Here is a 21867-nt window from a genome sequence, read left to right as displayed (position 1 = left end):
GCATTTCTTGTAGGACAACAAGAAAAAGCACATTGCCCGTATGGGGATCGAAAACATGACCTTGGCGTTATTAGCGCCACGCTCTAACCAACTGAGCTAACCGGCCAAACATAAAAGCATCAGCAAACTCAAAAATGCCAAATGTACCTAAAACAGGAGAACATTCAGTATTTCAAAGATCAGCAATATTGAGTAGAGGAAGACTCTAGAACAATGGGTTCCATGGTGTAATGGTGAGCACTTTGGACTTTGAATCCAGTAATCTGATATCAAATCTTGGTGGGACCTAACTTTGTTCAATTTCCTTAAAGTTGAATTTTAGGATAGCTTATCTATATTTAAACTTTGTATAAATCCCATCATCTTCAGTGGTTTCTTTACTCCAAACTAATTTTGAAGCTGTTTCAAATCAGTTTTCAACTGGAGAGATGTTTGTCAAACATTTGAATATAGGAAAAGTTGCAATAAGAATGCAGTGATCCATCACTTGTGCTATGGTTTTAAGATATTCTGGTTTTAAGAATTTTCTTCTTTAGTGTGCACTAATGAGAGTAAAGGTCTGTTCTTCTTCTCTTCTTAAAACTTAGTCCCCCATAGTAGATTCAATCACCAAATAAATGTCCTGATTGATTAATTAGCCTTAGCATTTCTTAGATTTGCCATATTGCTATATTTGAGAAAAAGTTTTCTATGTATGCCATATAGAGAAATGCTGCATCAGCCAAAGGATGACATTTTTGTTTATTCCTAACATGGATTTAAAAATTCTCTGTTTTGTATGTGTCTATGATGTTCTCTAGCAAGTTTCAAGGGCTGCTTACTGTAGCCAATGCATTCATCCCACACTTCATGCACTTTGCCGCTGGATAAAATCCCTTCTTGGCATTTCTTGTAGGACAACAAGAAAAAGCACATTGCCCGTATGGGGATCGAAAACATGACCTTGGCGTTATTAGCGCCACGCTCTAACCAACTGAGCTAACCGGCCAAACATAAAAGCATCAGCAAACTCAAAAATGCCAAATGTACCTAAAACAGGAGAACATTCAGTATTTCAAAGATCAGCAATATTGAGTAGAGGAAGACTCTAGAACAATGGGTTCCATGGTGTAATGGTGAGCACTTTATACTTTGAATCCAGTAATCTGATATCAAATCTTGGTGGGACCTAACTTTGTTCAATTTCCTTAAAGTTGAATTTTAGGATAGCTTATCTATATTTAAACTTTGTATAAATCCCATCATCTTCAGTGGTTTCTTTACTCCAAACTAATTTTGAAGCTGTTTCAAATCAGTTTTCAACTGGAGAGATGTTTGTCAAACATTTGAATATAGGAAAAGTTGCAATAAGAATGCAGTGATCCATCACTTGTGCTATGGTTTTAAGATATTCTGGTTTTAAGAATTTTCTTCTTTAGTGTGCACTAATGAGAGTAAAGGTCTGTTCTTCTTCTCTTCTTAAAACTTAGTCCCCCATAGTAGATTCAATCACCAAATAAATGTCCTGATTGATTAATTAGCCTTAGCATTTCTTAGATTTGCCATATTGCTATATTTGAGAAAAAGTTTTCTATGTATGCCATATAGAGAAATGCTGCATCAGCCAAAGGATGACATTTTTTTTTATTCCTAACATGGATTTAAAAATTCTCTGTTTTGTATGTGTCTATGATGTTCTCTAGCAAGTTTCAAGGGCTGCTAACTGTAGCCAATGCATTCATCCCACACTTCATGCACTTTGCCGCTGGATAAAATCCCTTCTTGGCATTTCTTGTTGGACAACAAGAAAAAGCACATGGCCCGAATGGGGATCGAACCCATGACCTTGGCGTTATTAGCACCACGCTCTTACCAACTGAGCTAACCGGCCAAACATAAAAGCATCAGCAAACTCAAAAATGCCAAATGTACCTAAAACAGGAGAACATTCAGTATTTCAAAGATCAGCAATATTGAGTAGAGGAAGACTCTAGAACAATGGGTTCCATGGTGTAATGGTAAGCACTTTGGACTTTGAATCCAGTAATCTGATATCAAATCTTGGTGGGACCTAACTTTGTTCAATTTCCTTAAAGTTGATTTTTAGGATAGCTTATCTATATTTAAACTTTGTATAAATCCCATCATCTTCAGTGGTTTCTTTACTCCAAACTAATTTTGAAGCTGTTTCAAATCAGTTTTCAACTGGAGAGATGTTTGTCAAACATTTGAAAATAGGAAAAGTTGCAATAAGAATGCAGTGATCCATCACTTGTGCTATGGTTTTAAGATATTCTGGTTTTAAGAATTTTCTTCTTCAGTGTGCACTAATGAGAGTAAAGGTCTGTTCTTCTTCTCTTCTTAAAACTTAGTCCCCCATAGTAGATTCAATCACCAAATAAATGTCCTGATTGATTAATTACCCTTAGCATTTCTTAGATTTGCCATATTGCTATATTTGAGAAAAAGTTTTCTATGTATGCCATATAGAGAAATGGTGCATCAGCCAAAGGATGACATTTTTGTTTATTCCTAACATGGATTTAAAAATTCTCTGTTTTGTATGTGTCTATGATGTTCTCTAGCAAGTTTCAAGGGCTGCTAACTGTAGCCAATGCATTCATCCCACACTTCATGCACTTTGCCGCTGGAAAAAATCCCTTCTTGGCATTTCTTGTTGGACAACAAGAAAAAGCACATGGCCCGAATGGGGATCGAACCCATCGGAACATAGTCCCCCATAGTAGATTCAATCACCAAAAAAATGTCCTGATTGATTAATTTGCCTTAGCATTTCTTAGATGACCTTGGCGTTATTAGCACCACGCTCTTACCAACTGAGCTAACCGGCCAAACATAAAAGCATCAGCAAACTCAAAAATGCCAAATGTACCTTAAACACGAGAACATTCAGTATTTCAAAGATCAGCAATATTGAGTAGAGGAAGAGTCTAGAACAATGGGTTCCATGGTGTAATGGTGAGCACTTTGGACTTTGAATCCAGTAATCTGATATCAAGTCTTGGTGGGACCTAACTTTGTTCAATTTCCTTAAAGTTGAATTTTAGGATAGCTTATCTATATTTAAACTTTGTATGAATCCCATCATCTTCAGTGGTTTCTTTACTCCAAACTAATTTTGAAGCTGTTTCAAATCAGTTTTCAACTGGAGAGATGTTTGTCAAACATTTGAAAATAGGAAAAGTTGCAATAAGAATGCAGTGATCCATCACTTGTGCTATGGTTTTAAGATATTCTGGTTTTAAGAATTTTCTTCTTTAGTGTGCACTAATGAGAGTAAAGGTCTGTTCTTCTTCTCTTCTTAAAACTTAGTCCCCCATAGTAGATTCAATCACCAAATAAATGTCCTGATTGATTAATTAGCCTTAGCATTTCTTAGATTTGCCATATTGCTATATTTGAGAAAAAGTTTTCTATGTATGCCATATAGAGAAATGCTGCATCAGCCAAAGGATGACATTTTTGTTTATTGCTAACATGGATTTAAAAATTCTCTGTTTTGTATGTGTCTATGATGTTCTCTAGCAAGTTTCAAGGGCTGCTAACTGTAGCCAATGCATTCATCCCACACTTCATGCACTTTGCCGCTGGATAAAATCCCTTCTTGGCATTTCTTGTAGGACAACAAGAAAAAGCACATGGCCTGTATGGGGATCGAACACATGACCTTGGCGTTATTAGCACCACGCTCTAACCAACTGAGCTAACCGGCCAAACATGAAAGCATCAGCAAACACAAAAATGCCAAATGTACCTAAAACAGGAGAACATTCAGTATTTCAAAGATCAGCAATATTGAGTAGAGGAAGACTCTAGAACAATGGGTTCCATGGTGTAATGGTGAGCACTTTGGACTTTGAATCAAGTAATCTGATATCAAATCTTGGTGGGACCTAACTTTGTTCAATTTCCTTAAAGTTGATTTTTAGGATAGCTTATCTATATTTAAACTTTGTATAAATCCCATCATCTTCAGTGGTTTCTTTACTCCAAACTAATTTTGAAGCTGTTTCAAATCAGTTTTCAACTGGAGAGATGTTTGTCAAACATTTGAAAATAGGAAAAGTTGCAATAAGAATGCAGTGATCCATCACTTGTGCTATGGTTTTAAGATATTCTGGTTTTAAGAATTTTCTTCTTCAGTGTGCACTAATGAGAGTAAAGGTCTGTTCTTCTTCTCTTCTTAAAACTTAGTCCCCCATAGTAGATTCAATCACCAAAAAAATGTCCTGATTGATTAATTTGCCTTAGCATTTCTTAGATTTGCCATATTGCTATATTTGAGAAAAAGTTTTCTATGTATGCCATATAGAGAAATGCTGCATCAGCCAAAGGATGACATTTTTGTTTATTCCTAACATGGATTTAAAAATTCTCTGTTTTGTATGTGTCTATGATGTTCTCTAGCAAGTTTCAAGGGCTGCTTACTGTAGCCAATGCATTCATCCCACACTTCATGCACTTTGCCGCTGGATAAAATCCCTTCTTGGCATTTCTTGTAGGACAACAAGAAAAAGCACATTGCCCGTATGGGGATCGAAAACATGACCTTGGCGTTACTAGCACCACGCTCTAACCAACAGAGCTAACCGGCCAAACATAAAAGCATCAGCAAACTCAAAAATGCCAAATGTACCTAAAACAGGAGAACATTCAGTATTTCAAAGATCAGCAATATTGAGTAGAGGAAGACTCTAGAACAATGGGTTCCATGGTGTAATGGTGAGCACTTTCAACTTTGAATCCAGTAATCTGATATCAAATCTTGGTGGGACCTAACTTTGTTCAATTTCCTTAAAGTTGAATTTTAGGATAGCTTATCTATATTTAAACTTTGTATAAATCCCATCATCTTCAGTGGTTTCTTTACTCCAAACTAATTTTGAAGCTGTTTCAAATCAGTTTTCAACTGGAGAGATGTTTGTCAAACATTTGAATATAGGAAAAGTTGCAATAAGAATGCAGTGATCCATCACTTGTGCTATGGTTTTAAGATATTCTGGTTTTAAGAATTTTCTTCTTCAGTGTGCACTAATGAGAGTAAAGGTCTGTTCTTCTTCTCTTCTTAAAACTTAGTCCCCCATAGTAGATTCAATCACCAAATAAATGTCCTGATTGATTAATTTGCCTTAGCATTTCTTAGATTTGCCATATTGCTATATTTGAGAAAAAGTTTTCTATGTATGCCATATAGAGAAATGCTGCATCAGCCAAAGGATGACATTTTTGTTTATTCCTAACATGGATTTAAAAATTCTCTGTTTTGTATGTGTCTATGATGTTCTCTAGCAAGTTTCAAGGGCTGCTTACTGTAGCCAATGCATTCATCCCACACTTCATGCACTTTGCCGCTGGATAAAATCCCTTCTTGGCATTTCTTGTAGGACAACAAGAAAAAGCACATTGCCCGTATGGGGATCGAACACATGACCTTGGCTTTATTAGCACCACGCTCTAACAAACTGCGCTAACCGGCCAAACATAAAAGCAACAGCAAACTCAAAAATGCCAAATGTACCTAAAACAGGAGAACATTCAGTATTTCAAAGATCAGCAATATTGAGTAGAGGAAGACTCTCGAACAATGGGTTCCATGGTGTAATGGTGAGCACTTTGGACTTTGAATCCAGTAATCTGATTTCAAATCTTGGTGGGACCTAACTTTGTTCAATTTCCTTAAAGTTGAATTTTAGTATAGCTTATCTATATTTAAACTTTGCATAAATCCCATCATCTTCAGTGGTTTCTTTACTCCAAACTAATTTTGAAACTGTTTCAAATCAGTTTTCAACTGGAGAGATGTTTATCAAACATTTGGAAATAGGAAAAGTTGCAATAAGAATGCAGTGATCCATCACTTGTGCTATGGTTTTAAGATATTCTGGTTTTAAGAATTTTCTTCTTCAGTGTGCACTAATGAGAGTAAAGGTCTGTTCTTCTTCTCTTCTTAAAACTTAGTCCCCCATAGTAGATTCAATCACCAAAAAAATGTCCTGATTGATTAATTTGCCTTAGCATTTCTTAGATTTGCCATATTGCTATATTTGAGAAAAAGTTTTCTATGTATGCCATATAGAGAAATGCTGCATCAGCCAAAGGATGACATTTTTGTTTATTCCTAACATGGATTTAAAAATTCTCTGTTTTGTATGTGTCTATGATGTTCTCTAGCAAGTTTCAAGGGCTGCTTACTGTAGCCAATGCATTCATCCCACACTTCATGCACTTTGCCGCTGGATAAAATCCCTTCTTGGCATTTCTTGTAGGACAACAAGAAAAAGCACATTGCCCGTATGGGGATCGAAAACATGACCTTGGCGTTATTAGCGCCACGCTCTAACCAACTGAGCTAACCGGCCAAACATAAAAGCATCAGCAAACTCAAAAATGCCAAATGTACCTAAAACAGGAGAACATTCAGTATTTCAAAGATCAGCAATATTGAGTAGAGGAAGACTCTAGAACAATGGGTTCCATGGTGTAATGGTGAGCACTTTGGACTTTGAATCCAGTAATCTGATATCAAATCATGGTGGGACCTAACTTTGTTCAATTTCCTTAAAGTTGAATTTTAGGATAGCTTATCTATATTTAAACTTTGTATAAATCCCATCATCTTCAGTGGTTTCTTTACTCCAAACTAATTTTGAAGCTGTTTCAAATCAGTTTTCAACTGGAGAGATGTTTGTCAAACATTTGAATATAGGAAAAGTTGCAATAAGAATGCAGTGATCCATCACTTGTGCTATGGTTTTAAGATATTCTGGTTTTAAGAATTTTCTTCTTTAGTGTGCACTAATGAGAGTAAAGGTCTGTTCTTCTTCTCTTCTTAAAACTTAGTCCCCCATAGTAGATTCAATCACCAAATAAATGTCCTGATTGATTAATTAGCCTTAGCATTTCTTAGATTTGCCATATTGCTATATTTGAGAAAAAGTTTTCTATGTATGCCATATAGAGAAATGCTGCATCAGCCAAAGGATGACATTTTTGTTTATTCCTAACATGGATTTAAATATTCTCTGTTTTGTATGTGTCTATGATGTTCTCTAGCAAGTTTCAAGGGCTGCTAACTGTAGCCAATGCATTCATCCCACACTTCATGCACTTTGCCGCTGGATAAAATCCCTTCTTGGCATTTCTTGTTGGACAACAAGAAAAAGCACATGGCCCGAATGGGGATAGAACCCATGACCTTGGCGTTATTAGCACCACGCTCTTACCAACTGAGCTAACCGGCCAAACATGAAAGCATCAGCAAACACAAAAATGCCAAATGTACCTAAAACAGGAGAACATTCAGTATTTCAAAGATCAGCAATATTGAGTAGAGGAAGACTCTAGAACAATGGGTTCCATGGTGTAATGGTGAGCACTTTGGACTTTGAATCCAGTAATCTGATATCAAATCTTGGTGGGACCTAACTTTGTTCAATTTCCTTAAAGTTGAATTTTAGGATAGCTTATCTATATTTAAACTTTGTATAAATCCCATCATCTTCAGTGGTTTCTTTACTCCAAACTAATTATGAAGCTGTTTCAAATCAGTTTTCAACTGGAGAGATGTTTGTCAAACATTTGAAAATAGGAAAAGTTGCAATAAGAATGCAGTGATCCATCACTTGTGTTATGGTTTTAAGATATTCTGGTTTTAAGAATTTTCTTCTTTAGTGTGCACTAATGAGAGTAAAGGTCTGTTCTTCTTCTCTTCTTAAAACTTAGTCCCCCATAGTAGATTCAATCACCAAATAAATGTCCTGATTGATTAATTAGCCTTAGCATTTCTTAGATTTGCCATATTGCTATATTTGAGAAAAAGTTTTCTATGTATGCCATATAGAGAAATGCTGCATCAGCCAAAGGATGACATTTTTGTTTATTGCTAACATGGATTTAAAAATTCTCTGTTTTGTATGTGTCTATGATGTTCTCTAGCAAGTTTCAAGGGCTGCTAACTGTAGCCAATGCATTCATCCCACACTTCATGCACTTTGCCGCTGGATAAAATCCCTTCTTGGCATTTCTTGTAGGACAACAAGAAAAAGCACATGGCCTGTATGGGGATCGAACACATGACCTTGGCGTTATTAGCACCACGCTCTAACCAACTGAGCTAACCGGCCAAACATGAAAGCATCAGCAAACACAAAAATGCCAAATGTACCTAAAACAGGAGAACATTCAGTATTTCAAAGATCAGCAATATTGAGTAGAGGAAGACTCTAGAACAATGGGTTCCATGGTGTAATGGTGAGCACTTTGGACTTTGAATCAAGTAATCTGATATCAAATCTTGGTGGGACCTAACTTTGTTCAATTTCCTTAAAGTTGATTTTTAGGATAGCTTATCTATATTTAAACTTTGTATAAATCCCATCATCTTCAGTGGTTTCTTTACTCCAAACTAATTTTGAAGCTGTTTCAAATCAGTTTTCAACTGGAGAGATGTTTGTCAAACATTTGAAAATAGGAAAAGTTGCAATAAGAATGCAGTGATCCATCACTTGTGCTATGGTTTTAAGATATTCTGGTTTTAAGAATTTTCTTCTTCAGTGTGCACTAATGAGAGTAAAGGTCTGTTCTTCTTCTCTTCTTAAAACTTAGTCCCCCATAGTAGATTCAATCACCAAAAAAATGTCCTGATTGATTAATTTGCCTTAGCATTTCTTAGATTTGCCATATTGCTATATTTGAGAAAAAGTTTTCTATGTATGCCATATAGAGAAATGCTGCATCAGCCAAAGGATGACATTTTTGTTTATTCCTAACATGGATTTAAAAATTCTCTGTTTTGTATGTGTCTATGATGTTCTCTAGCAAGTTTCAAGGGCTGCTTACTGTAGCCAATGCATTCATCCCACACTTCATGCACTTTGCCGCTGGATAAAATCCCTTCTTGGCATTTCTTGTAGGACAACAAGAAAAAGCACATTGCCCGTATGGGGATCGAAAACATGACCTTGGCGTTACTAGCACCACGCTCTAACCAACAGAGCTAACCGGCCAAACATAAAAGCATCAGCAAACTCAAAAATGCCAAATGTACCTAAAACAGGAGAACATTCAGTATTTCAAAGATCAGCAATATTGAGTAGAGGAAGACTCTAGAACAATGGGTTCCATGGTGTAATGGTGAGCACTTTCAACTTTGAATCCAGTAATCTGATATCAAATCTTGGTGGGACCTAACTTTGTTCAATTTCCTTAAAGTTGAATTTTAGGATAGCTTATCTATATTTAAACTTTGTATAAATCCCATCATCTTCAGTGGTTTCTTTACTCCAAACTAATTTTGAAGCTGTTTCAAATCAGTTTTCAACTGGAGAGATGTTTGTCAAACATTTGAATATAGGAAAAGTTGCAATAAGAATGCAGTGATCCATCACTTGTGCTATGGTTTTAAGATATTCTGGTTTTAAGAATTTTCTTCTTCAGTGTGCACTAATGAGAGTAAAGGTCTGTTCTTCTTCTCTTCTTAAAACTTAGTCCCCCATAGTAGATTCAATCACCAAATAAATGTCCTGATTGATTAATTTGCCTTAGCATTTCTTAGATTTGCCATATTGCTATATTTGAGAAAAAGTTTTCTATGTATGCCATATAGAGAAATGCTGCATCAGCCAAAGGATGACATTTTTGTTTATTCCTAACATGGATTTAAAAATTCTCTGTTTTGTATGTGTCTATGATGTTCTCTAGCAAGTTTCAAGGGCTGCTTACTGTAGCCAATGCATTCATCCCACACTTCATGCACTTTGCCGCTGGATAAAATCCCTTCTTGGCATTTCTTGTAGGACAACAAGAAAAAGCACATTGCCCGTATGGGGATCGAACACATGACCTTGGCTTTATTAGCACCACGCTCTAACAAACTGCGCTAACCGGCCAAACATAAAAGCAACAGCAAACTCAAAAATGCCAAATGTACCTAAAACAGGAGAACATTCAGTATTTCAAAGATCAGCAATATTGAGTAGAGGAAGACTCTAGAACAATGGGTTCCATGGTGTAATGGTGAGCACTTTGGACTTTGAATCAAGTAATCTGATATCAAATCTTGGTGGGACCTAACTTTGTTCAATTTCCTTAAAGTTGATTTTTAGGATAGCTTATCTATATTTAAACTTTGTATAAATCCCATCATCTTCAGTGGTTTCTTTACTCCAAACTAATTTTGAAGCTGTTTCAAATCAGTTTTCAACTGGAGAGATGTTTGTCAAACATTTGAAAATAGGAAAAGTTGCAATAAGAATGCAGTGATCCATCACTTGTGCTATGGTTTTAAGATATTCTGGTTTTAAGAATTTTCTTCTTCAGTGTGCACTAATGAGAGTAAAGGTCTGTTCTTCTTCTCTTCTTAAAACTTAGTCCCCCATAGTAGATTCAATCACCAAAAAAATGTCCTGATTGATTAATTTGCCTTAGCATTTCTTAGATTTGCCATATTGCTATATTTGAGAAAAAGTTTTCTATGTATGCCATATAGAGAAATGCTGCATCAGCCAAAGGATGACATTTTTGTTTATTCCTAACATGGATTTAAAAATTCTCTGTTTTGTATGTGTCTATGATGTTCTCTAGCAAGTTTCAAGGGCTGCTTACTGTAGCCAATGCATTCATCCCACACTTCATGCACTTTGCCGCTGGATAAAATCCCTTCTTGGCATTTCTTGTAGGACAACAAGAAAAAGCACATTGCCCGTATGGGGATCGAAAACATGACCTTGGCGTTACTAGCACCACGCTCTAACCAACAGAGCTAACCGGCCAAACATAAAAGCATCAGCAAACTCAAAAATGCCAAATGTACCTAAAACAGGAGAACATTCAGTATTTCAAAGATCAGCAATATTGAGTAGAGGAAGACTCTAGAACAATGGGTTCCATGGTGTAATGGTGAGCACTTTCAACTTTGAATCCAGTAATCTGATATCAAATCTTGGTGGGACCTAACTTTGTTCAATTTCCTTAAAGTTGAATTTTAGGATAGCTTATCTATATTTAAACTTTGTATAAATCCCATCATCTTCAGTGGTTTCTTTACTCCAAACTAATTTTGAAGCTGTTTCAAATCAGTTTTCAACTGGAGAGATGTTTGTCAAACATTTGAATATAGGAAAAGTTGCAATAAGAATGCAGTGATCCATCACTTGTGCTATGGTTTTAAGATATTCTGGTTTTAAGAATTTTCTTCTTCAGTGTGCACTAATGAGAGTAAAGGTCTGTTCTTCTTCTCTTCTTAAAACTTAGTCCCCCATAGTAGATTCAATCACCAAATAAATGTCCTGATTGATTAATTTGCCTTAGCATTTCTTAGATTTGCCATATTGCTATATTTGAGAAAAAGTTTTCTATGTATGCCATATAGAGAAATGCTGCATCAGCCAAAGGATGACATTTTTGTTTATTCCTAACATGGATTTAAAAATTCTCTGTTTTGTATGTGTCTATGATGTTCTCTAGCAAGTTTCAAGGGCTGCTTACTGTAGCCAATGCATTCATCCCACACTTCATGCACTTTGCCGCTGGATAAAATCCCTTCTTGGCATTTCTTGTAGGACAACAAGAAAAAGCACATTGCCCGTATGGGGATCGAACACATGACCTTGGCTTTATTAGCACCACGCTCTAACAAACTGCGCTAACCGGCCAAACATAAAAGCAACAGCAAACTCAAAAATGCCAAATGTACCTAAAACAGGAGAACATTCAGTATTTCAAAGATCAGCAATATTGAGTAGAGGAAGACTCTCGAACAATGGGTTCCATGGTGTAATGGTGAGCACTTTGGACTTTGAATCCAGTAATCTGATTTCAAATCTTGGTGGGACCTAACTTTGTTCAATTTCCTTAAAGTTGAATTTTAGTATAGCTTATCTATATTTAAACTTTGCATAAATCCCATCATCTTCAGTGGTTTCTTTACTCCAAACTAATTTTGAAACTGTTTCAAATCAGTTTTCAACTGGAGAGATGTTTATCAAACATTTGGAAATAGGAAAAGTTGCAATAAGAATGCAGTGATCCATCACTTGTGCTATGGTTTTAAGATATTCTGGTTTTAAGAATTTTCTTCTTCAGTGTGCACTAATGAGAGTAAAGGTCTGTTCTTCTTCTCTTCTTAAAACTTAGTCCCCCATAGTAGATTCAATCACCAAAAAAATGTCCTGATTGATTAATTTGCCTTAGCATTTCTTAGATTTGCCATATTGCTATATTTGAGAAAAAGTTTTCTATGTATGCCATATAGAGAAATGCTGCATCAGCCAAAGGATGACATTTTTGTTTATTCCTAACATGGATTTAAAAATTCTCTGTTTTGTATGTGTCTATGATGTTCTCTAGCAAGTTTCAAGGGCTGCTTACTGTAGCCAATGCATTCATCCCACACTTCATGCACTTTGCCGCTGGATAAAATCCCTTCTTGGCATTTCTTGTAGGACAACAAGAAAAAGCACATTGCCCGTATGGGGATCGAAAACATGACCTTGGCGTTATTAGCGCCACGCTCTAACCAACTGAGCTAACCGGCCAAACATAAAAGCATCAGCAAACTCAAAAATGCCAAATGTACCTAAAACAGGAGAACATTCAGTATTTCAAAGATCAGCAATATTGAGTAGAGGAAGACTCTAGAACAATGGGTTCCATGGTGTAATGGTGAGCACTTTGGACTTTGAATCCAGTAATCTGATATCAAATCATGGTGGGACCTAACTTTGTTCAATTTCCTTAAAGTTGAATTTTAGGATAGCTTATCTATATTTAAACTTTGTATAAATCCCATCATCTTCAGTGGTTTCTTTACTCCAAACTAATTTTGAAGCTGTTTCAAATCAGTTTTCAACTGGAGAGATGTTTGTCAAACATTTGAATATAGGAAAAGTTGCAATAAGAATGCAGTGATCCATCACTTGTGCTATGGTTTTAAGATATTCTGGTTTTAAGAATTTTCTTCTTTAGTGTGCACTAATGAGAGTAAAGGTCTGTTCTTCTTCTCTTCTTAAAACTTAGTCCCCCATAGTAGATTCAATCACCAAATAAATGTCCTGATTGATTAATTAGCCTTAGCATTTCTTAGATTTGCCATATTGCTATATTTGAGAAAAAGTTTTCTATGTATGCCATATAGAGAAATGCTGCATCAGCCAAAGGATGACATTTTTGTTTATTCCTAACATGGATTTAAATATTCTCTGTTTTGTATGTGTCTATGATGTTCTCTAGCAAGTTTCAAGGGCTGCTAACTGTAGCCAATGCATTCATCCCACACTTCATGCACTTTGCCGCTGGATAAAATCCCTTCTTGGCATTTCTTGTTGGACAACAAGAAAAAGCACATGGCCCGAATGGGGATAGAACCCATGACCTTGGCGTTATTAGCACCACGCTCTTACCAACTGAGCTAACCGGCCAAACATGAAAGCATCAGCAAACACAAAAATGCCAAATGTACCTAAAACAGGAGAACATTCAGTATTTCAAAGATCAGCAATATTGAGTAGAGGAAGACTCTAGAACAATGGGTTCCATGGTGTAATGGTGAGCACTTTGGACTTTGAATCCAGTAATCTGATATCAAATCTTGGTGGGACCTAACTTTGTTCAATTTCCTTAAAGTTGAATTTTAGGATAGCTTATCTATATTTAAACTTTGTATAAATCCCATCATCTTCAGTGGTTTCTTTACTCCAAACTAATTATGAAGCTGTTTCAAATCAGTTTTCAACTGGAGAGATGTTTGTCAAACATTTGAAAATAGGAAAAGTTGCAATAAGAATGCAGTGATCCATCACTTGTGTTATGGTTTTAAGATATTCTGGTTTTAAGAATTTTCTTCTTTAGTGTGCACTAATGAGAGTAAAGGTCTGTTCTTCTTCTCTTCTTAAAACTTAGTCCCCCATAGTAGATTCAATCACCAAATAAATGTCCTGATTGATTAATTAGCCTTAGCATTTCTTAGATTTGCCATATTGCTATATTTGAGAAAAAGTTTTCTATGTATGCCATATAGAGAAATGCTGCATCAGCCAAAGGATGACATTTTTGTTTATTGCTAACATGGATTTAAAAATTCTCTGTTTTGTATGTGTCTATGATGTTCTCTAGCAAGTTTCAAGGGCTGCTAACTGTAGCCAATGCATTCATCCCACACTTCATGCACTTTGCCGCTGGATAAAATCCCTTCTTGGCATTTCTTGTAGGACAACAAGAAAAAGCACATGGCCTGTATGGGGATCGAACACATGACCTTGGCGTTATTAGCACCACGCTCTAACCAACTGAGCTAACCGGCCAAACATGAAAGCATCAGCAAACACAAAAATGCCAAATGTACCTAAAACAGGAGAACATTCAGTATTTCAAAGATCAGCAATATTGAGTAGAGGAAGACTCTAGAACAATGGGTTCCATGGTGTAATGGTGAGCACTTTGGACTTTGAATCAAGTAATCTGATATCAAATCTTGGTGGGACCTAACTTTGTTCAATTTCCTTAAAGTTGATTTTTAGGATAGCTTATCTATATTTAAACTTTGTATAAATCCCATCATCTTCAGTGGTTTCTTTACTCCAAACTAATTTTGAAGCTGTTTCAAATCAGTTTTCAACTGGAGAGATGTTTGTCAAACATTTGAAAATAGGAAAAGTTGCAATAAGAATGCAGTGATCCATCACTTGTGCTATGGTTTTAAGATATTCTGGTTTTAAGAATTTTCTTCTTCAGTGTGCACTAATGAGAGTAAAGGTCTGTTCTTCTTCTCTTCTTAAAACTTAGTCCCCCATAGTAGATTCAATCACCAAAAAAATGTCCTGATTGATTAATTTGCCTTAGCATTTCTTAGATTTGCCATATTGCTATATTTGAGAAAAAGTTTTCTATGTATGCCATATAGAGAAATGCTGCATCAGCCAAAGGATGACATTTTTGTTTATTCCTAACATGGATTTAAAAATTCTCTGTTTTGTATGTGTCTATGATGTTCTCTAGCAAGTTTCAAGGGCTGCTTACTGTAGCCAATGCATTCATCCCACACTTCATGCACTTTGCCGCTGGATAAAATCCCTTCTTGGCATTTCTTGTAGGACAACAAGAAAAAGCACATTGCCCGTATGGGGATCGAAAACATGACCTTGGCGTTACTAGCACCACGCTCTAACCAACAGAGCTAACCGGCCAAACATAAAAGCATCAGCAAACTCAAAAATGCCAAATGTACCTAAAACAGGAGAACATTCAGTATTTCAAAGATCAGCAATATTGAGTAGAGGAAGACTCTAGAACAATGGGTTCCATGGTGTAATGGTGAGCACTTTCAACTTTGAATCCAGTAATCTGATATCAAATCTTGGTGGGACCTAACTTTGTTCAATTTCCTTAAAGTTGAATTTTAGGATAGCTTATCTATATTTAAACTTTGTATAAATCCCATCATCTTCAGTGGTTTCTTTACTCCAAACTAATTTTGAAGCTGTTTCAAATCAGTTTTCAACTGGAGAGATGTTTGTCAAACATTTGAATATAGGAAAAGTTGCAATAAGAATGCAGTGATCCATCACTTGTGCTATGGTTTTAAGATATTCTGGTTTTAAGAATTTTCTTCTTCAGTGTGCACTAATGAGAGTAAAGGTCTGTTCTTCTTCTCTTCTTAAAACTTAGTCCCCCATAGTAGATTCAATCACCAAATAAATGTCCTGATTGATTAATTTGCCTTAGCATTTCTTAGATTTGCCATATTGCTATATTTGAGAAAAAGTTTTCTATGTATGCCATATAGAGAAATGCTGCATCAGCCAAAGGATGACATTTTTGTTTATTCCTAACATGGATTTAAAAATTCTCTGTTTTGTATGTGTCTATGATGTTCTCTAGCAAGTTTCAAGGGCTGCTTACTGTAGCCAATGCATTCATCCCACACTTCATGCACTTTGCCGCTGGATAAAATCCCTTCTTGGCATTTCTTGTAGGACAACAAGAAAAAGCACATTGCCCGTATGGGGATCGAACACATGACCTTGGCTTTATTAGCACCACGCTCTAACAAACTGCGCTAACCGGCCAAACATAAAAGCAACAGCAAACTCAAAAATGCCAAATGTACCTAAAACAGGAGAACATTCAGTATTTCAAAGATCAGCAATATTGAGTAGAGGAAGACTCTCGAACAATGGGTTCCATGGTGTAATGGTGAGCACTTTGGACTTTGAATCCAGTAATCTGATTTCAAATCTTGGTGGGACCTAACTTTGTTCAATTTCCTTAAAGTTGAATTTTAGTATAGCTTATCTATATTTAAACTTTGCATAAATCCCATCATCTTCAGTGGTTTCTTTACTCCAAACTAATTTTGAAACTGTTTCAAATCAGTTTTCAACTGGAGAGATGTTTATCAAACATTTGGAAATAGGAAAAGTTGCAATAAGAATGCAGTGATCCATCACTTGTGCTATGGTTTTAAGATATTCTGGTTTTAAGAATTTTCTTCTTCAGTGTGCACTAATGAGAGTAAAGGTCTGTTCTTCTTCTCTTCTTAAAACTTAGTCCCCCATAGTAGATTCAATCACCAAAAAAATGTCCTGATTGATTAATTTGCCTTAGCATTTCTTAGATTTGCCATATTGCTATATTTGAGAAAAAGTTTTCTATGTATGCCATATAGAGAAATGCTGCATCAGCCAAAGGATGACATTTTTGTTTATTCCTAACATGGATTTAAAAATTCTCTGTTTTGTATGTGTCTATGATGTTCTCTAGCAAGTTTCAAGGGCTGCTTACTGTAGCCAATGCATTCATCCCACACTTCATGCACTTTGCCGCTGGATAAAATCCCTTCTTGGCATTTCTTGTAGGACAACAAGAAAAAGCACATTGCCCGTATGGGGATCGAAAACATGACCTTGGCGTTATTAGCGCCACGCTCTAACCAACTGAGCTAACCGGCCAAACATAAAAGCATCAGCAAACTCAAAAATGCCAAATGTACCTAAAACAGGAGAACATTCAGTATTTCAAAGATCAGCAATATTGAGTAGAGGAAGACTCTAGAACAATGGGTTCCATGGTGTAATGGTGAGCACTTTGGACTTTGAATCCAGTAATCTGATATCAAATCATGGTGGGACCTAACTTTGTTCAATTTCCTTAAAGTTGAATTTTAGGATAGCTTATCTATATTTAAACTTTGTATAAATCCCATCATCTTCAGTGGTTTCTTTACTCCAAACTAATTTTGAAGCTGTTTCAAATCAGTTTTCAACTGGAGAGATGTTTGTCAAACATTTGAATATAGGAAAAGTTGCAATAAGAATGCAGTGATCCATCACTTGTGCTATGGTTTTAAGATATTCTGGTTTTAAGAATTTTCTTCTTTAGTGTGCACTAATGAGAGTAAAGGTCTGTTCTTCTTCTCTTCTTAAAACTTAGTCCCCCATAGTAGATTCAATCACCAAATAAATGTCCTGATTGATTAATTAGCCTTAGCATTTCTTAGATTTGCCATATTGCTATATTTGAGAAAAAGTTTTCTATGTATGCCATATAGAGAAATGCTGCATCAGCCAAAGGATGACATTTTTGTTTATTCCTAACATGGATTTAAATATTCTCTGTTTTGTATGTGTCTATGATGTTCTCTAGCAAGTTTCAAGGGCTGCTAACTGTAGCCAATGCATTCATCCCACACTTCATGCACTTTGCCGCTGGATAAAATCCCTTCTTGGCATTTCTTGTTGGACAACAAGAAAAAGCACATGGCCCGAATGGGGATAGAACCCATGACCTTGGCGTTATTAGCACCACGCTCTTACCAACTGAGCTAACCGGCCAAACATAAAAGCATCAGCAAACTCAAAAATGCCAAATGTACCTAAAACAGGAGAACATTCAGTATTTCAAAGATCAGCAATATTGAGTAGAGGAAGACTCTAGAACAATGGGTTCCATGGTGTAATGGTAAGCACTTTGGACTTTGAATCCAGTAATTTTATATCAAATCTTGGTGGGACCTAACTTTGTTCAATTTCCTTAAAGTTGATTTTTAGGATAGCTTATCTATATTTAAACTTTGTATAAATCCCATCATCTTCAGTGGTTTCTTTACTCCAAACTAATTTTGAAGCTGTTTCAAATCAGTTTTCAACTGGAGAGATGTTTGTCAAACATTTGAAAATAGGAAAAGTTGCAATAAGAATGCAGTGATCCATCACTTGTGCTATGGTTTTAAGATATTCTGGTTTTAAGAATTTTCTTCTTCAGTGTGCACTAATGAGAGTAAAGGTCTGTTCTTCTTCTCTTCTTAAAACTTAGTCCCCCATAGTAGATTCAATCACCAAATAAATGTCCTGATTGATTAATTACCCTTAGCATTTCTTAGATTTGCCATATTGCTATATTTGAGAAAAAGTTTTCTATGTATGCCATATAGAGAAATGCTGCATCAGCCAAAGGATGACATTTTTGTTTATTCCTAACATGGATTTAAAAATTCTCTGTTTTGTATGTGTCTATGATGTTCTCTAGCAAGTTTCAAGGGCTGCTAACTGTAGCCAATGCATTCATCCCACACTTCATGCACTTTGCCGCTGGAAAAAATCCCTTCTTGGCATTTCTTGTTGGACAACAAGAAAAAGCACATGGCCCGAATGGGGATCGAACCCATCGGAACATAGTCCCCCATAGTAGATTCAATCACCAAAAAAATGTCCTGATTGATTAATTTGCCTTAGCATTTCTTAGATGACCTTGGCGTTATTAGCACCACGCTCTTACCAACTGAGCTAACCGGCCAAACATAAAAGCATCAGCAAACTCAAAAATGCCAAATGTACCTAAAACAGGAGAACATTCAGTATTTCAAAGATCAGCAATATTGAGTAGAGGAAGACTCTCGAACAATGGGTTCCATGGTGTAATGGTGAGCACTTTGGACTTTGAATCCAGTAATCTGATTTCAAATCTTGGTGGGACCTAACTTTGTTCAATTTCCTTAAAGTTGAATTTTAGGATAGCTTATCTATATTTAAACGTTCATAAATCCCATCATCTTCAGTGGTTTCTTTACTCCAAACTAATTTTGAAACTGTTTCAAATCAGTTTTCAACTGGAGAGATGTTTATCAAACATTTGGAATAGGAAAAGTTGCAATAAGAATGCAGTGATCCATCACTTGTGCTATGGTTTTAAGATATTCTGGTTTTAAGAATTTTCTTCTTCAGTGTGCACTAATGAGAGTAAAGGTCTGTTCTTCTTCTCTTCTTAAAACTTAGTCCCCCATAGTAGATTCAATCACCAAATAAATGTCCTGATTGATTAATTTGCCTTAGCATTTCTTAGATTTGCCATATTGCTATATTTGAGAAAAAGTTTTCTATGTATGCCATATAGAGAAATGCTGCATCAGCCAAAGGATGACATTTTTGTTTATTCCTAACATGGATTTAAAAATTCTCTGTTTTGTATGTGTCTATGATGTTCTCTAGCAAGTTTCAAGGGCTGCTTACTGTAGCCAATGCATTCATCCCACACTTCATGCACTTTGCCGCTGGATAAAATCCCTTCTTGGCATTTCTTGTAGGACAACAAGAAAAAGCACATTGCCCGTATGGGGATCGAACACATGACCTTGGCTTTATTAGCACCACGCTCTAACAAACTGCGCTAACCGGCCAAACATAAAAGCAACAGCAAACTCAAAAATGCCAAATGTACCTAAAACAGGAGAACATTCAGTATTTCAAAGATCAGCAATATTGAGTAGAGGAAGACTCTCGAACAATGGGTTCCATGGTGTAATGGTGAGCACTTTGGACTTTGAATCCAGTAATCTGATTTCAAATCTTGGTGGGACCTAACTTTGTTCAATTTCCTTAAAGTTGAATTTTAGTATAGCTTATCTATATTTAAACTTTGCATAAATCCCATCATCTTCAGTGGTTTCTTTACTCCAAACTAATTTTGAAACTGTTTCAAATCAGTTTTCAACTGGAGAGATGTTTATCAAACATTTGGAAATAGGAAAAGTTGCAATAAGAATGCAGTGATCCATCACTTGTGCTATGGTTTTAAGATATTCTGGTTTTAAGAATATTCTTCTTCAGTGTGCACTAATGAGAGTAAAGGTCTGTTCTTCTTCTCTTCTTAAAACTTAGTCCCCCATAGTAGATTCAATCACCAAAAAAATGTCCTGATTGATTAATTTGCCTTAGCATTTCTTAGATTTGCCATATTGCTATATTTGAGAAAAAGTTTTCTATGTATGCCATATAGAGAAATGCTGCATCAGCCAAAGGATGACATTTTTGTTTATTCCTAACATGGATTTAAAAATTCTCTGTTTTGTATGTGTCTATGATGTTCTCTAGCAAGTTTCAAGGGCTGCTTACTGTAGCCAATGCATTCATCCCACACTTCATGCACTTTGCCGCTGGATAAAATCCCTTCTTGGCATTTCTTGTAGGACAACAAGAAAAAGCACATTGCCCGTATGGGGATCGAAAACATGACCTTGGCGTTATTAGCGCCACGCTCTAACCAACTGAGCTAACCGGCCAAACATAAAAGCATCAGCAAACTCAAAAATGCCAAATGTACCTAAAACAGGAGAACATTCAGTATTTCAAAGATCAGCAATATTGAGTAGAGGAAGACTCTAGAACAATGGGTTCCATGGTGTAATGGTGAGCACTTTGGACTTTGAATCCAGTAATCTGATATCAAATCTTGGTGGGACCTAACTTTGTTCAATTTCCTTAAAGTTGAATTTTAGGATAGCTTATCTATATTTAAACTTTGTATAAATCCCATCATCTTCAGTGGTTTCTTTACTCCAAACTAATTTTGAAGCTGTTTCAAATCAGTTTTCAACTGGAGAGATGTTTGTCAAACATTTGAATATAGGAAAAGTTGCAATAAGAATGCAGTGATCCATCACTTGTGCTATGGTTTTAAGATATTCTGGTTTTAAGAATTTTCTTCTTTAGTGTGCACTAATGAGAGTAAAGGTCTGTTCTTCTTCTCTTCTTAAAACTTAGTCCCCCATAGTAGATTCAATCACCAAATAAATGTCCTGATTGATTAATTAGCCTTAGCATTTCTTAGATTTGCCATATTGCTATATTTGAGAAAAAGTTTTCTATGTATGCCATATAGAGAAATGCTGCATCAGCCAAAGGATGACAAATTTTGTTTATTCCTAACATGGATTTAAATATTCTCTGTTTTGTATGTGTCTATGATGTTCTCTAGCAAGTTTCAAGGGCTGCTAACTGTAGCCAATGCATTCATCCCACACTTCATGCACTTTGCCGCTGGATAAAATCCCTTCTTGGCATTTCTTGTTGGACAACAAGAAAAAGCACATGGCCCGAATGGGGATCGAACCCATGACCTTGGCGTTATTAGCACCACGCTCTTACCAACTGAGCTAACCGGCCAAACATAAAAGCATCAGCAAACTCAAAAATGCCAAATGTACCTAAAACAGGAGAACATTCAGTATTTCAAAGATCAGCAATATTGAGTAGAGGAAGACTCTAGAACAATGGGTTCCATGGTGTAATGGTAAGCACTTTGGACTTTGAATCCAGTAATTTTATATCAAATCTTGGTGGGACCTAACTTTGTTCAATTTCCTTAAAGTTGATTTTTAGGATAGCTTATCTATATTTAAACTTTGTATAAATCCCATCATCTTCAGTGGTTTCTTTACTCCAAACTAATTTTGAAGCTGTTTCAAATCAGTTTTCAACTGGAGAGATGTTTGTCAAACATTTGAAAATAGGAAAAGTTGCAATAAGAATGCAGTGATCCATCACTTGTGCTATGGTTTTAAGATATTCTGGTTTTAAGAATTTTCTTCTTCAGTGTGCA

General features: G+C 36.0%; 5 non-coding genes across 5 annotated transcripts; all 5 read right to left on the bottom strand.

Moving 5' to 3' along the window:
• Positions 1-1796: 1796 nt before the first annotated feature.
• On the bottom strand, positions 1797-1870 carry TRNAI-AAU (transfer RNA isoleucine (anticodon AAU)). Its single transcript has one exon. It is a non-coding gene; the product is annotated as a tRNA-Ile (tRNA).
• Positions 1871-3639: 1769 nt separating this feature from the next.
• TRNAI-AAU (transfer RNA isoleucine (anticodon AAU)) lies at positions 3640-3713 on the bottom strand. Its single transcript has one exon. It is a non-coding gene; the product is annotated as a tRNA-Ile (tRNA).
• Positions 3714-8049: 4336 nt separating this feature from the next.
• On the bottom strand, positions 8050-8123 carry TRNAI-AAU (transfer RNA isoleucine (anticodon AAU)). Its single transcript has one exon. It is a non-coding gene; the product is annotated as a tRNA-Ile (tRNA).
• A 6100-nt stretch (positions 8124-14223) lies between these two features.
• TRNAI-AAU (transfer RNA isoleucine (anticodon AAU)) lies at positions 14224-14297 on the bottom strand. The gene has a single exon. It is a non-coding gene; the product is annotated as a tRNA-Ile (tRNA).
• Positions 14298-21357: 7060 nt separating this feature from the next.
• TRNAI-AAU (transfer RNA isoleucine (anticodon AAU)) lies at positions 21358-21431 on the bottom strand. Its single transcript has one exon. It is a non-coding gene; the product is annotated as a tRNA-Ile (tRNA).
• Positions 21432-21867: the final 436 nt, after the last annotated feature.

This window comes from Taudactylus pleione, unplaced genomic scaffold (assembly GCF_031769625.1).
Source record: "Taudactylus pleione unplaced genomic scaffold, aTauple2 ptg000085l, whole genome shotgun sequence".
Taxonomy (NCBI): domain Eukaryota; kingdom Metazoa; phylum Chordata; class Amphibia; order Anura; family Myobatrachidae; genus Taudactylus; species Taudactylus pleione.
This window is presented reverse-complemented; position numbering and strand designations above follow the sequence as displayed.